Below are 14,400 nucleotides of genomic sequence, written 5' to 3'. Positions count from 1 at the left end.
GCCAAGTTAGCTCCATGGAGGCAGGCAGACCAGCATCACTGGGTTTTCCATATAGGGATACAGCTGCTCCCACCATTTTTTGTACTTGAGTCTTGTGGCTCAAGTACAAAATATTCAAAATCTCAGGAAGTGTCTGCTTGGCTTAGCTCAGATTCTGTCCTCAATGAATATGGGACCCCCTAAGGAAAACTGGAATACAATAAAAGAAGGGATAATAGCCCCTAGCCAGGCAAAAATGAAAGATGTCCTCGCCAAGACCAACACGTAGTATTTACTTATGCCAGAGTGAGGGATTCACTTCTAAAACAGATTTTAGAATTCACCATTGCCATTTTTAAATCATTTTAAGGGAGAACAGCTTTGGGAAAGTAGACCACATTGAGAGTCAGTGTAACAAAATAGTTAATAATAAATATGTTGACCCTAAAACTAGACTGTGTGGGTTTGAACTCAGCTTCTCTGCAAAATTACAAACTTCTTGAGTTGAGCAATTAATTAATTTGAAAAATGACATATCCTACACCCAGATATGAAGGGATTTTTTCAATGTCTATTACCACGTTTAAAGCTCCAAAAGTCCTGAAGTGCAGAAACCTGTGTATGTGGGATTAACTCAGCATATCACTCAGGTTACTACGACAGAATGGTTTAGGGGCAGGCTCGATTTGTATCCTGGCTCTGTGTAACCTTGGATAAATCATTTAACCTCTCTGTGCCGCAGTGAACTTATCTGTAAAATGGTGATAGTAACTGCACCTATCTCACAGGGTGACGACTTAGTTATTCTGTGTGTAAAGCATTTAGAACAATGTCTGAAGCATAACAATTTCCAGTACATGCTGATTATTATTAATTCTTTAATCCTTTGCTTGCATAAAGAAATTCTTTGCTTTATCATTCCTCCTGGTGGATGAAAACAGAATTTACAACATTTGACCTGTGAGTTTTAACAACAGGAAAGGCCATATGTCACATTTCATCCCTTGGCAATTGAGAGGGAATAACTAAAGAGCATCATAAATCCCTAAATCCTGATTTTAACAGCTACAGCGACTGATCCTTTGATACCTAACATCCCGTTTCACGATTGTAAATGTCCAATTCCTTTCAAGGTTTCACAAGGATACTTTATGGCCATTCCTCCATTGATCACATGGCTTACTGACACAACACAGCTGAGCCAACCAAGTCTTTCAGTATACAGAACAGCTCTCTTCTCTGTTTGTGGGCATTGGATTAATAGTCAATGGTTGCCATGGCTGTGTGGTCATCACACATTGGGCCACACAGGATTAGATCAAGGGAAGCCTCCTGATAGAGTGGGCTATATAAGTAATTTTTCATCTCTGAAGACCTAGGTTCAAACCTCACTGACACCACAAGATAAAACAGGTTTTGTGGCCTCAGTCCATCCCACAATTTGTCAAAATCCAGCAGAAATGAAATCCTTCTTGAAGGGCATTAATCAAGAACACGAAGTCATCACAGCCAAGGATTGATGGGTTATAGGGAAGCTAAGAGCTACAGTGGGCATCGTCGGCCTAATTAGAAATGGCTTCTTTTTGTTAAGAACTTCTCCAGAACATAGGCTCAGAAGTAGATAAAGGCACAGACAATAATACTACCAGTCCCCATCCCCTCCTCCCTACCCCTGGCAGATAGTCACCTACTTTCTGCCTCTAGAGAGTTGCCCATTCTGGACATTTCACGTAAATGGAAGTAGATAATATGTAGTCTTCTGTGCCTGGCTCCTTTCACTTAGCATGTTTTTAAGAAACATTCATGTCATAGTATGTACCAATACTGCATTCCTTTTTATGGCTACATAATATTCCAATGTAGAGATACACCACATTTTATTTATCTGCTCATTGGTAGATGGACATTCGTTTTGTTTCTACATTTTGTCTAATATGAATAGTGCTGCATGCTTTATTTTTTTGTTTCTACATTTTAGCTCATATGAATAATGCTGCATGCAAGTTTTCATACACAAGCATGAAAACACATGCACAAGCTTTTGTGTGCACATATGTTTTCAATTCTCTTGGGTATATATATCTAGAAGTGGAATTGCAGGATCATATGTAACTTTATGCTTAACCTTTTGAGAAACTGACAGTTTTCCAGTGTGCACCATTTTACATTCTCAACAGCAGAGTATGAAAATTCCAATTTCTCTGCATCCTCACCAACACTTGTAATTGTTTTTCTTTTTTATTATAGCCATCCTTATGAGTATGAAGTGGTAGCTTATTATGGTTTTGACTCGTTAAACATATTTTATGTGCTTACTGGCCATATATATTATATATTTTTATATATATAAATAATCTTTAGAGAAATATCTGTTCAAATCTTTTGTACATTTTTAAACTGGGTTATTTGTCTTTTATTGTTGAGTTGTAAGATTTCTTTATGTATTCCAGATACTAGTTTTTTATCAGATATATAATTTGAAAATATTTTCTTCCATTTTATGAATTGTCCTTTCAATTTCTCGATGGTATCCTTTGAACCAACTTTTTTTTTAATGAAGTTCAATTGATCTAATTTTTCTTTTGATGCTTGTGCTTTTGGTTGGGGATTTCTTTTAAGTGGCAAAGCCATAAAGAAGATAGGAAATTTTGAATCACTCATAAATTCTATAAAGGCTGCCTACTTGATGTTATGAACAGTCACAAACCCTTCAACCCACAGTCTGGGGTATGTATATCTTTCAGTTGGCCCACAAAGTAGCTTTGTTTTAATGGAGCTGAGGTAGGAAGTGGGGCTCAACTCCAGAGGCAGGGCTCAGACACAGGACCAAATTGAAGACTAGCTAAAACAGGGATGGGGGTGGAAGCAGTTTCCCATAAGACACACCCACCAGTGGGCCATGTCAGTTTACCATTGCCATGGCAACACCCAGATGCTGCCACCCCATTCCATGGCAACAACCCAACAACCTGGAAATTACCACACTTTTCCTAGAAATTTCTGCATAATCCACCTCTTAGTTTGCATATAAATAAAGTAGGTATAAATATGACTATAAAACTGCCTCTGAGCTGCTACCCTGGGCACACTGCCAGTGGGGTAGCCCTGCTCCACAAGAAGTAGCGTCTCTGCTGCTTTGCACTGCCACTTCAATAAAAGTCGCTGTTTAACACCACTGGCTCACCCCTGAGTTCTTTCCTGGGCAAAGCCAAGAACCCTCCCAGGCTAAGCCCCAGTTCTGGAGCTTGCCTATCCTGCATCAGAGCCAAGGTTTAAAAATCTGGAATTTCAGCCTCTACAGAAATATTTGAAGAACTGGTCATATAAGGCCATCTATTCCCACACTCTACAGGAATCAAGAAGTGGCTACCACTTTAGCTGGGCCCTAGACAGTATTTACTATTCTCATTATTATTAGCAGCTGCCTCAGAGCCTCAGAGGCCTAGTTCCTCTCTCTGTATCTTTACAATAAATCTTCTCCTTGTAGTAAATTGAATGCATTGCTTATAACCTACATATTCCCAATAAAATACATGGGAGTATTTTCTTTTAGCAGGCAGACCGTAAACGACATTAATATGAAGGGAAGAGAGAGAGCCCTCTTCCTCTTTACTCTGGTATTTCCCAATAGAGCAGTAGCAGTACTCTCCACCTCCCCTTCATGTCCTACCCTGGGATGGTACAGATGAGGTCTTTGAGGGTGGATAGAAGGAGCAGGCAGGGCAGTGGGCTCAGGACTAAATCCTTGGCCCAGCCCTGCCTCAACTTTTACATTAAATCCAGGAGTCTTATTTTTAAAATGGAAACACCAGCTGCCTAGGTATTCTATTAGTCAGCATTCTCTTGGTTATGGATGGCAAAAAACCTTGCTCAAAGCAGCTCAGGAGAAAGGGGGAATTTACTGGCTCACATTCCCAAATCAGGGTGTCAGCAGTGTAGGCATGGGCCCAGGAATAGCTAAGGCCATGAATTGGAGCTCTCTCGACTTCCCACCCATCTCCTGTCTCTGCATTTCTCTGCAGTACTTCTGCAGTCTCTCTTCCCACAGAACTATCTGTCAAATGCCAGAGATCACAGAGGCCTGACACACAACTCCCAGACTCTCATCCCTATATCCTTGGCCAGAGAAAACAGGGCCTTTTTCTCCCCAGTCCAATTTGAGAAAGTCCAAGGAAAACCTCTGATTGGACCAGCTTGGGTGACGAATTGCATTCACTCATGGACCAATCACAGCAGCCAGGGAATGGGATATTCTGGTCGGCCCACCTGGGTAACCGACCAACCCTTCCAACCATGACTCTGGTCAGAGAGATATGGTTCTGTTATTTAGATCAAATGGCCAGGCCAGGTGCAGTGGCTTTTGCCTATAATCCCAGCAGAGGCCAAGGCAGGTGGATCACTTGAGGTCACGAGTTCCAAACCAGTCTGGTCAACATGGAGAAACTTCATTTCTACTAAAAATACAAAAATTAGCTGAGCATGGTGGTGTGTGCCTGTAATTCCAGCTACTCAAGAGGCTGAGACATGAGAATCGCTTGAACCCAGGGGACGGAGGTTGCAGTAGGCCGAGATCGCACCACTGCCCTCCTATAGTCCAGCCTGGGTGACAGTGCGAGACTCTGTCTCAAAAAAAAACAACAAAAACCAAACCAAACCAAACAAAACAAAAAGGCTAAAGTGTGGCAGGAGGAGGAGAGGATGAGACCGGCATGAGTTGATCACTGAAGGTGTGTAGACATGCCTGGGATGCATTTCTTAATATATAAGAACTATTAGGAATGAATTTTTTAAATGATGGTCAAAGGAAGAAAGTGTGTCTGGCACTTGCATTGTTTCAAATAGCGTGCCATTTACTTTTTAATGTTTCTTATGGTCTTGTAGGGTATTCTTTTCCCTACTTTGCAAACAAGCAAATTAAATCCAAGATAAATTAGGTAACTTACTCAAAGTTCCCAAATGGACAAGCGACTTCGCTTCTACTCAGGATAATGCTAAACTCTTCACTTGTGACACCATTCCATGCTGTTTTGTTTTGTTTTGTTTTCCCCTGGAAAGACAAAGGTTTAGAAACAGCAGCAGAATTCATCAAAGCCTCTGCTAAGCCCCTCCACCCAGACCTCCGGCCCCTCATGTAGAGGAGATCTCTATAGACCTGGATAGCAAACAGTTACCTGGCTAGTCAGCTCTGACTAATTTAAATTGGCCTAAAACAATAAAGAAAGAAGATGTGTGAAGCTGCCTCTGGGTTGAAAGATTTAAAAAAAAAAAAAAAAAAAAGATGCTGTGATAAATTGACAATGTCTGTCATGGGCAAAGGAAAGATAATTTAATTTCACCCCCAAATTACTAGACAAGAGAGTATCACCCTGATTATTTTGACCTCTAGATGATTTTTTTATTTTCTATTGCTATCCAACTTTCCTTTCAACATACTTTGGAATAACATTACTTTCTTTCCTAGCATCCTTCTTCCTGTACCCCCGAGTTCCTGAAATGCTGCCATGGTTAAAACATCATTTATTAAGATCCCCTGTTACTATACTTTGCTCTTCATTCTTAGCGCCTTGTGGCCACTCTGTTTCTCTTATGCAAGCGAGGGTCTTACATTATTCTGTGCACATCTAGCTCCCGCATAGCTCAAAGCATGGATCTGCAGCCTGCAGCCTCTTTCTTATTTATCAAGACTTTCCAGGAAGAGCAGGGTCTTCACCATCTTCACCAGCACAGCTTTCTCATAACCCATGCAATATATATAATCATACATAAGTAATGCATATACAAAGAGATTCTTTTGCCATTGAAAAATGCACAACTGTGCAGATCCCAGATGCACACACACACATACACGGCTTCCTAAACCCTATAAAGAAGTGCTATAAACTCCAACTTTTTTAGGATGTGTGTGTATGGAGAGAGAGAGAAAGTTTCCAAATTTATACATTCTACTCCAGTCCATTAGTGAGAAATGGGTGAAAAAAAACAGTTATACAGACATATAATAGGATAACACACAGCCACAGTCATCAAACAAAGCAAGCAGTGGATCTACAAGTCCCGGTATGGAAAAGTCTCCACCATAGGTCATTAAGCAAGCAAAGCAAATCAGCCTATGGAAAATTGTCAAAACATAACAAGGGTGTTCAAAGATAATGGGCAGTCACAGATACCAATATCCACCAACAGGGAGCAAAGCAAAGATGTATGAACAGTCCCATTTCTGATAAGACAATAATATATTAGCATGTACCTTACAAGTAAATCTGAAGGCCAGGCATGGTGGCTCACACCTCTAATCCCAGCACTTTGGGAGGCCAAGGCGAGCGGATGAGTTTGAACTCAGGAGTTCAAGACCAGCTTGGGTAACATGGCGAAACCCAGTCTCTACAAAAAGATAATAGTAATAATGGTAATAATTTTTTTTTAGACAGAGTCTCGTTCTGTCACCCAGGCTGGAGTGCAGTGGTGCAATCTTGGCTCACTGCAACCTCCACCTCAGGTTCAAGCAATTCTCCTGCCTCAGCCTCCTGAGTAGCTGGGATTACAGGTGACTGCCACCATGCCTGGCTAATTTTTGTATTTTTAGTAGAGATGGGGTTTCACCTTGTTGGCCAGGCTGGTCTCGAACTCCTGACCTTGTGATCCGCCTGCCTCGGCCTCCCAAAGTTCTGGGATTACAGGCATGAACCACTGCACCTGGCCATTATAATAATTTTTTAAAAATTAGCTGGGCATGGTGGTGCACACCTGTAGTCCCAGCTACTCAGGAGGCTGAGGTTGGAGGATTCTTGAGCCCAGGAAGCAGAGGTTACAGTGAGCCAAGATTGCGCCACTGCAGCCTGGGTGACAGAGTGGGATCCTGTCTCAATCAATCAATCAATCAATATGTGAAAGACTATACGCCACCATAAAAAGTCATAATCCATGGGAAGTGAGATCACGAGAGACATTTACTTTTAAGGTTATACATTTCTATAATGATTGAATGTTTATTAACAGAAATGGGTTAAGATTTTTAAAAATCTACTTTGTAGAAATGGAGGTGTCATTTAGATGTAAAATTCCACCTGAGGCCTCCCTCAGAAAGAAAGGAGGGAAGAGGGGAAAGAAGAGAGGGAAGGAGGGAGGGGAGGGGAAAGGAAACAGGGAGGAAGAGAGAAGGACTAAATTAAGCTCCTCCTTTAATGTAGAATCGTAACCACTTTGAGCCCTAGGATTATTTTCAACTACGTGCATAAACCAAAACTATCAAAGGCTAACTTTTTAAAGTTGGAGATGAAATGCAGCAATGTCCTGAAATATAAAAGGCCCTATATCCAGACACAGCCTCTCTCCCTAAGTGCCTGGGGGAATTGGATTCCTCCTATAGCCCCTCTTTCCCACCTCTCTGAGGTTCCTGAGCTCCGCCTGTGTATGTCAAGATACACTTTTCAGTGTTCCAGTGCAGCCCTGTGGCCTAGCAGAGCTCACACGGCTTCAGTATTTCCATTTCCCGCCTCCCCGCCGGGATGACAGCGAATTCTCTCCCTACACCCCTGATATTTCCAACTGTTGTGTCTTGAAAGAGACACTCAGACTATTTGGCCCAACCATCATGGTCAATGGAAACGGGCTTCTTTGACATCTTTTCTCTCCAGATTACTTCTCCTCTGATCACTCCTCATGCCACTGGATCCCTTCAGCCCTTGGACGACAATCAGGCCTCACCTTGAACCCCTCGGGGAGCCATCCCAGGGCAATCTCCTCATGGCCATCTGTCACATCTTCAGACAGGGCAGAAAGTTGTTCTTCCATCAAGTGGACTATTCATTCCCCTCCACAAATTAACTCTCTGCTCCTCTCATCCAGGTCCCCACTGTGTTATTGTTGTGATGTGCTCCATCCTTCCAGTCGAGGTGACTTTTCATGGTTTTCCTAGAAACCTTGGTTTGCTACCATGTATGCCTTGATTAAAAATGTGCTGTCGGGTGAAACATACTATTCAGGGGAGGGTTATTTGTTAATTAGTAAAACAAATCAGGTCAAATATTTCTCATAAAGATTTTGCACATCTGCAATTCTGAAATGGCTTACATTTAGCTTCTTAAGTGATTTTTTTATAAAGAATAAACACAAAAGAAAATCTACATTTTTTAGACAAGTTCTAGAAGTAGTAACAACAGAGACCTTATTTGTTCCTGTATCAATATTTTTTCACACAATCATGCATCAAAAAAATTATTATTTGTAAACTATTGCTTTTGTTTTTGTTTGAATTTAAAAGTAGGGGCGGTAGGGTGTAATGGTTCATGCCTGTAATCCCAGCACTTTCGGAGGCCGAGGCAGGTGGATCACTTGAGGTCAGGAGTTCAAGGGCAGCCTGGACAACACGGTGAAACCCCAACCCTACTAAAAATACAAAAATTAGCCAGGCATGACTCGGAGGCTAAGAATCGCTTCAACCCAGGAGGCAGAGGTAGAAGTGAGCTGAGATCGCACCACTGCACTCTAGCCTGAGTGACAGAGCAAGACTCTGTCTTGTTAAAAAAAAAAAAAAGTAGGGGCTACCTAGGTGAGAGAGGCCATTTGACCCATTCTATTATTTGGGAAGGCTTTTTGCTTTGGACCATCCACCCAATATTTCATAAAATTCGGATGCTTTTTGGATAAGAGGTCTTCAAACACAGTGTTTACTCCATTTATACAATACCTCTTTACCTGTTCCTAAAATTATATGGGCAAGTTGCTCACCTCTCTCATGGGCCCCGGCTGAGAGCAGGAGCCTCCTGTCTTTATTCACTGTAGCTCTCTTAGCATGGTGCCTGGCAGGCAGGAGCAGCTCAATGTGTGCTGCCTTAGTGAACTGCCATGTGTTATGTTCTATTTTTATTCTTTTTTTAATTCTTATTTTTAGAGACAGAGTCTCACTTTGTCACCCAGGCTGGAGTACAGTGATGCAATCATGGCTCACTGCAAGCTCGACCTCCTGGGCTCAAATGATTCTTCTGCCTCAGCCTCCTGAGTAGCTAGGACTACAGGGGTGTCCTACCACACCTAGCTAATTTTTTTAGTTTTTATAGACACGGGGTCCCACTATGTTGCCCAGGCTGGTCTTGAATGCCTGGACTCAAGTGATCCTCCCTCCTCAGCCTCCCAAAGTACTGGGATTACAGGTATGAGCCACCTCACCCCGCCATATCTTTATTCTTGATTGGTCTTCAATCAGGCCATGGCTCCCCCCAGCCTTGAGGAACTGGAACGGACAGACTGTGTCTCACTTATCTTTTTATTCCTAGAAACTGGCACAAAAGCCCTTAACACTTTAAAATTTTTTCCAACCTCCAGCTATAAGCCAGGCATTGTGGAAGATACAAAGAGAAGAAAGATAGGATTGCTGCCTGTGATAACCTGCCTTTTATTTATAGTAACAGTGATAAAAATGACTCAAATGCGAATGTTTAATATGAAACTGTGTTAATGCCACGCATACATTACTTCGTTTCATTCTCCCAACAGCCCCTTGATAGAGGGTGTCTTCCCCACCCCCACCCAACCCCGCAATTTTACAATCAAGGAAACTGCAGCTCTGAGCAATTAAGGAATTTGCCTTGGTTCTAACTTGCTGTCAGCTAGAGAGGGCAGAGCAAGGATGCCCACCCAACACAATCAGGAATATTGAGCAAGACTTGGCAGTGTGTGGTTTCACACGCAGGATGATGGGAGGGCCAAGAAGGACACACCATAATCAAACAGCAGTGAGGGCCACTGTTCCAACAAAACTGCTGGGGTTGCAAGTGACAGAAATGGAAATCCAACTCAATGTGGCTTTAAAAAGAGAGAAAGGAAATTCATTGGCTCAGTACATGGAAAAGCCCAGCCATCTGAACGTAGCTGGATCCCAGATGCTCAAACAATGTCAGGAAGGCTCATCTCTAAGCCTGGGTTCCACTTTCCTCTGGGTTCCTTGCCAGGCAGGCGTCTGCTCTGATGATGGCACAGATGTCACCAGCTCCAGGAGCACATCTTGCAGCTTAGCATCCCCAGCCAAAAAAGAGGGCATCATTCCCGGGAACTCCAGCAAAGTCCTGAGTCTGACTCTTATCCCAAGCAGACTGCTGTGTGTGTGACTGGCCTGGGTCATTTTCCCACCCCAGTCAATGTGAATGAAGTTGTGGATCAATCTCCCCAAGCGGACATGGACCTCAAGAGGAAAGGATTAACCCCAAGGCACTGGCCACCAACAGGCAAAGATAGCACGATTCAACTCTGGCCACCATATTTGTTTAGCTTCTCTCCCAGCCTGATACAATAAAATAACATTTTAAAATTAAATGTTAAGTTAGTAAAAGTAATTGTTATAAATTAAATAGTAAAAATTAAATTATTTCCATTTAAAAGATGTAAATAAAGAATATAAATGAAAATTTTAAATATATGAATGAAATAATTTTTTGAAACTATGAGCAGCTTTATGATAGGCTGGCTGTGAGCTGTAAACTAGAAAGGGAGAGAAAGTTACCTGTAAATTTTTCTTTGTCCACAAAAATAAAGGCAGATGTCTGAGTGAGCACCAGCAAATGCTACAGAGGCACTTCTTATTCCAATGGCTGGGAAGTGTGAATTAATCAAGAATCTGTCCAGATGAGATACAAAAACAAAAAAATATGTACACAATATTTTTGAAAATAAACATTTTATTGTAGAGTGATTTTAGATTTACAGAAAAGTTTCAGTGATAGCACAGAGGGTCTCCTTATACCCCTCACTTGGTTTCCCCTTTTTTTTTTTTTTTTTTTTTTTAATTTGAGACAGGATCTCACTCTGTCACCCAGGCTGGAGTACAGTGGTGCAATCGTAGCTCACTGCAACCTCAACCTCCTAGGCTCAAGTGATCCTCCCACCTCAGCCTCCTGAGTAACTGGGACTACAGGTGCACACCACCATCCCCAGCTAATTTTTTTGGATCTTTTTATAGAGATGAGATTTTGCCATGTTGCCCAAGTTGGTCTCTAACTCTTGAGCTTAAGTGATCCACCCGCCTCGGCCTCCCAAAATGCCAGGATTGCAAGTGTGAGCCACTGCCCCAGGCCAGTTTCCCCTGTTATTAACATCTTATCATGATTTGTCAAAACTAAACTGACATTGGTACATTTCACCAATTTTTTCATTCATATCCTTTTGTTTGTTCCAGGACCCAATCTAAGCTACCACATTGCATTGAGTCATCATGTCCCCACAGTCTCCCATGTACTGTGAGATTTTCTCAGGGTTTCTTCATTTTTTATGACCCTGACAGTCTTAATGAGCGCCAGGTATCCTGTAGAATATCTCCCATTGTGGGTTTGACTGATGCTATTCTCATCTTATCTGGGGCTACATACATAACATTTTGTTTTAACTTCAAACACATAGATTATCATCACTAGCCAATATTTTGATGAATGATGAATACCTTTAAGGATGGGTTCCCTAATTGGAGTTGCACATCTTCCTCGCATGAACCACAGTCATAATGTACCATCTCTGAATTCTGGATTCAAGTTATTTGAAGAGGCTTTATCAATTAAGAATGCTTTGGGTTGCAATTAAGAATGGCTTAAGCAATGCAGATATTTAATAATCTTATATATCAAATACTCTCCTCTCTCTTTTTTTTTTTTTTTTTTTAGACAGAGTCTTGCTCTGTCGCCCAGGCTGGAGTGCAGTGGCGTGATCTCGGCTCACTGCAACCTCTGCCTCCTGGGTTCAAGTGATTCTCCTGCCTCAGCCTCCTGAGTAGCTGGGATTACAGGCATGCACCACCACACTCAACTAATTTTTTTTTTTTTTTTGTATTTTTAGTAGAGACAGGGTTTCACCATGTTGGCCAGGATGGTCTTGAACTCCTGACCCAAGTGATCTGCCCTCCTCAGCCTCCCAAAGTGTTGGGATTACAGGCGTGAACCTGGCCCCAAGAAACATTTTTAGGGGAGTTAGGGAGTGAGATGGGGAAGGAAGGAACCCGTCCAGATGGCGTTATCAGGCCAGCTACCACTGTAGGCACCTGGAGCTTAACCCTGCTGGGCAGCTCTGGGAAGCAGTGCAGAGCACACCCCAGAGCCATCACGCCAAGGGCAAAGGGCTGGGGGACTTATACAGTGGCTCCTGCCAGTCATCTGGGAGGCAGATCTGGGGGTGGGAGGGGGTGGTGCTAATTCTCCAGCACTTTGGGTCAGAGTAAGGTGTGTTTGTTTACCTGAGTCAGAAAATCCTCAGGTAAAAGCATGCCAGTGTTGGCCATTGGAATCAGGCCTGTGTGCACTGCAGCGCAAGGCAGAGAGGATGTGGGCTGGGTCTGGGCAGTGTCCACTGTAGTCTGTTTACCTGGACAGTGTGTTCTGTCCAGCACTCAGCACTCCTCTCTCCCCACCTTCTTGAATCATTGAGGCCCATCTAAGCTTACTCCCTCCTTTACTCATATCCCTGATCAGCAGGTAGTGCTGTTAGGACAGCGTAAATCTCACTTCTTATCTGTATTTCTCACAGAGCCTAGCACAGTGCTTTGATGGGTAGAAGCTCTCTCAGTTGACCCCCGTCTAGCTTACTTCCCGATTAGCTGCTGATGTACAGTCCCTCAGCGAAACCCCTACCTGAGGCCCCTCGCTCACCTAGGGCACAGGCACCCCCTACACTTCCCTGCTGCTGACTCGGTGCTCCCCTTGAGTGTCCTGCGTTTGTGCCTAAACCTGCTTATGTCAGCTGTGATATAATTTACAATAAATCAACTAAATTAAGTGCATTGAATAATAAATGAATTAAATTGAACATTATGTCATCTAATTAGACACAAGTGCAAACATGGTCTTTTTTTTGACACATGGACATGTATGTTTATTGTAGCACTATTTACAATAACAAAGACTTGGAACCAACTCGAATGTCCATCAGTGATAGGCTGGATAAAGAAAATGTGGCACATATACACCATGGAATTACTACGCAGTCATAAAAAAGAATGAGTTCATGTCGTTTGCAGGAACATGGATGAAACTGGAAGCCATCATTCTCGGCAAACCAACACAGGAACAGAAAACCAAACACCGCATGTTCTCACTCATAAGTGGGAGTTGAATAATGAGAACACATGCACACAGGAAGGGGAACATCACACACTGGGGCCTGACGGCGGGGTTGGGGGGCAAGGGGAGAGAGAGCATCAGAACAAATACCTAATGCATATGGGCTTAAAACCTAGATGACTGGTTGGTAGATGCAGCAAACCACCACGGCACATGCATACCTATGTAACAAACCTGCACGTTCTGCACATGTATCCAGAACTTGAAAAAAAAAAAAAAAGAGGAAGAAGTTCAAGTCCAGGCTGGGCCACACTGGTGGACCCCGTTCCTTTAAAAGGTCACCACCACTCGACTGCCAAGCTGAGATCTAAGGACCTCCAAGAAACATTGAACACGCTCTCTCTGCATGCAGATACAGAAACGGGTAGTCTCGTTTTGGGTTCTAGTCTTCCCAAAGTGCTGTAGACACAGCGAAAATGGGAGTGCCGAAAAGTCCACCTTATGTCCACAGACCAGGAACCTCAAGGTAGTTCAAGGAATAGGAAAACCAGCATATCACAGATACTAGGTGTGCAAGCTACTCTGCAGTGTTCTTCCCTTCTAAAGGGGTGCGCAGTTCGTGGAGCTACTGCAATACCAGGTCGATGCGTGGAGTGGAGAGAGCAAGCTCCTATTCCATCTCCCTGCTCCAAAAACCCATTTAATATATTGTCCTCGGATAGAGAACATATCAGATATTAAACTGATAAGAACAGTTACTAGACTTGATCTTAGTCCAAAGGTCAAGAAGCGTTACCGTTGCGTTCGCCCCCGCCGTCACCGTCCCACTCTCATCCATATTAAAGTCGCGGTGAGAGCCCCACCCTCGCTCCTTGCCTCATTGCCTTTGTCTCGTCCACACCACTATTGACGCCATTACACACTCGGGCTGATTTCTTATTCTCCACGTTTTAAAAGGGAAATCTTACACCCGTGCTTGTTCCGGCGTTCCCGGGCTTTCATTTCGAGTTTGCATGCCCCGTGCTTTCCCACAGAGCGTGGCCTCCAGGGTTGACTCCACCCCCGGGGCCGCCTCCTCGTGGGGAGACTAGGCTCCACTGGGGTCGACTTCCTTGTTTTTATGGACGGAGAGAAAAGACAGAATTGAAAGAGACTGAGGGCTAAAGCGAGAGGGGTCTATGGAAGACACCTGTTGGCGGAGAGCGGTCCACGCAAACATGGTCATTTTTAAGAAAACTAAGATAAGTGCTTTGGAAAGAAAATTTGCTAACAAAATTTGCTGTTAAATGGCTTTGAAGTGCTTTTAGGTTCACTCTTCTTTGGCAGACACAGTTGCCTGGGTAACTCCACACCTTTTTCCCACCCTTTTCTTCCTGATCTGCTTCTG

General features: G+C 43.1%; 1 non-coding gene across 1 annotated transcript; it reads right to left on the bottom strand.

The window, feature by feature from the left end:
- Positions 1-13,616: 13,616 nt before the first annotated feature.
- On the bottom strand, positions 13,617-13,807 carry LOC112439523 (U2 spliceosomal RNA). The gene has a single exon (XR_003027792.1). It is a non-coding gene; the product is annotated as a U2 spliceosomal RNA (small nuclear RNA).
- Positions 13,808-14,400: the final 593 nt, after the last annotated feature.

This window comes from Pan paniscus, chromosome 2 (genome assembly GCF_029289425.2).
Source record: "Pan paniscus chromosome 2, NHGRI_mPanPan1-v2.0_pri, whole genome shotgun sequence".
Classification (NCBI taxonomy): Eukaryota; Metazoa; Chordata; class Mammalia; order Primates; family Hominidae; genus Pan; species Pan paniscus.
This window is presented reverse-complemented; position numbering and strand designations above follow the sequence as displayed.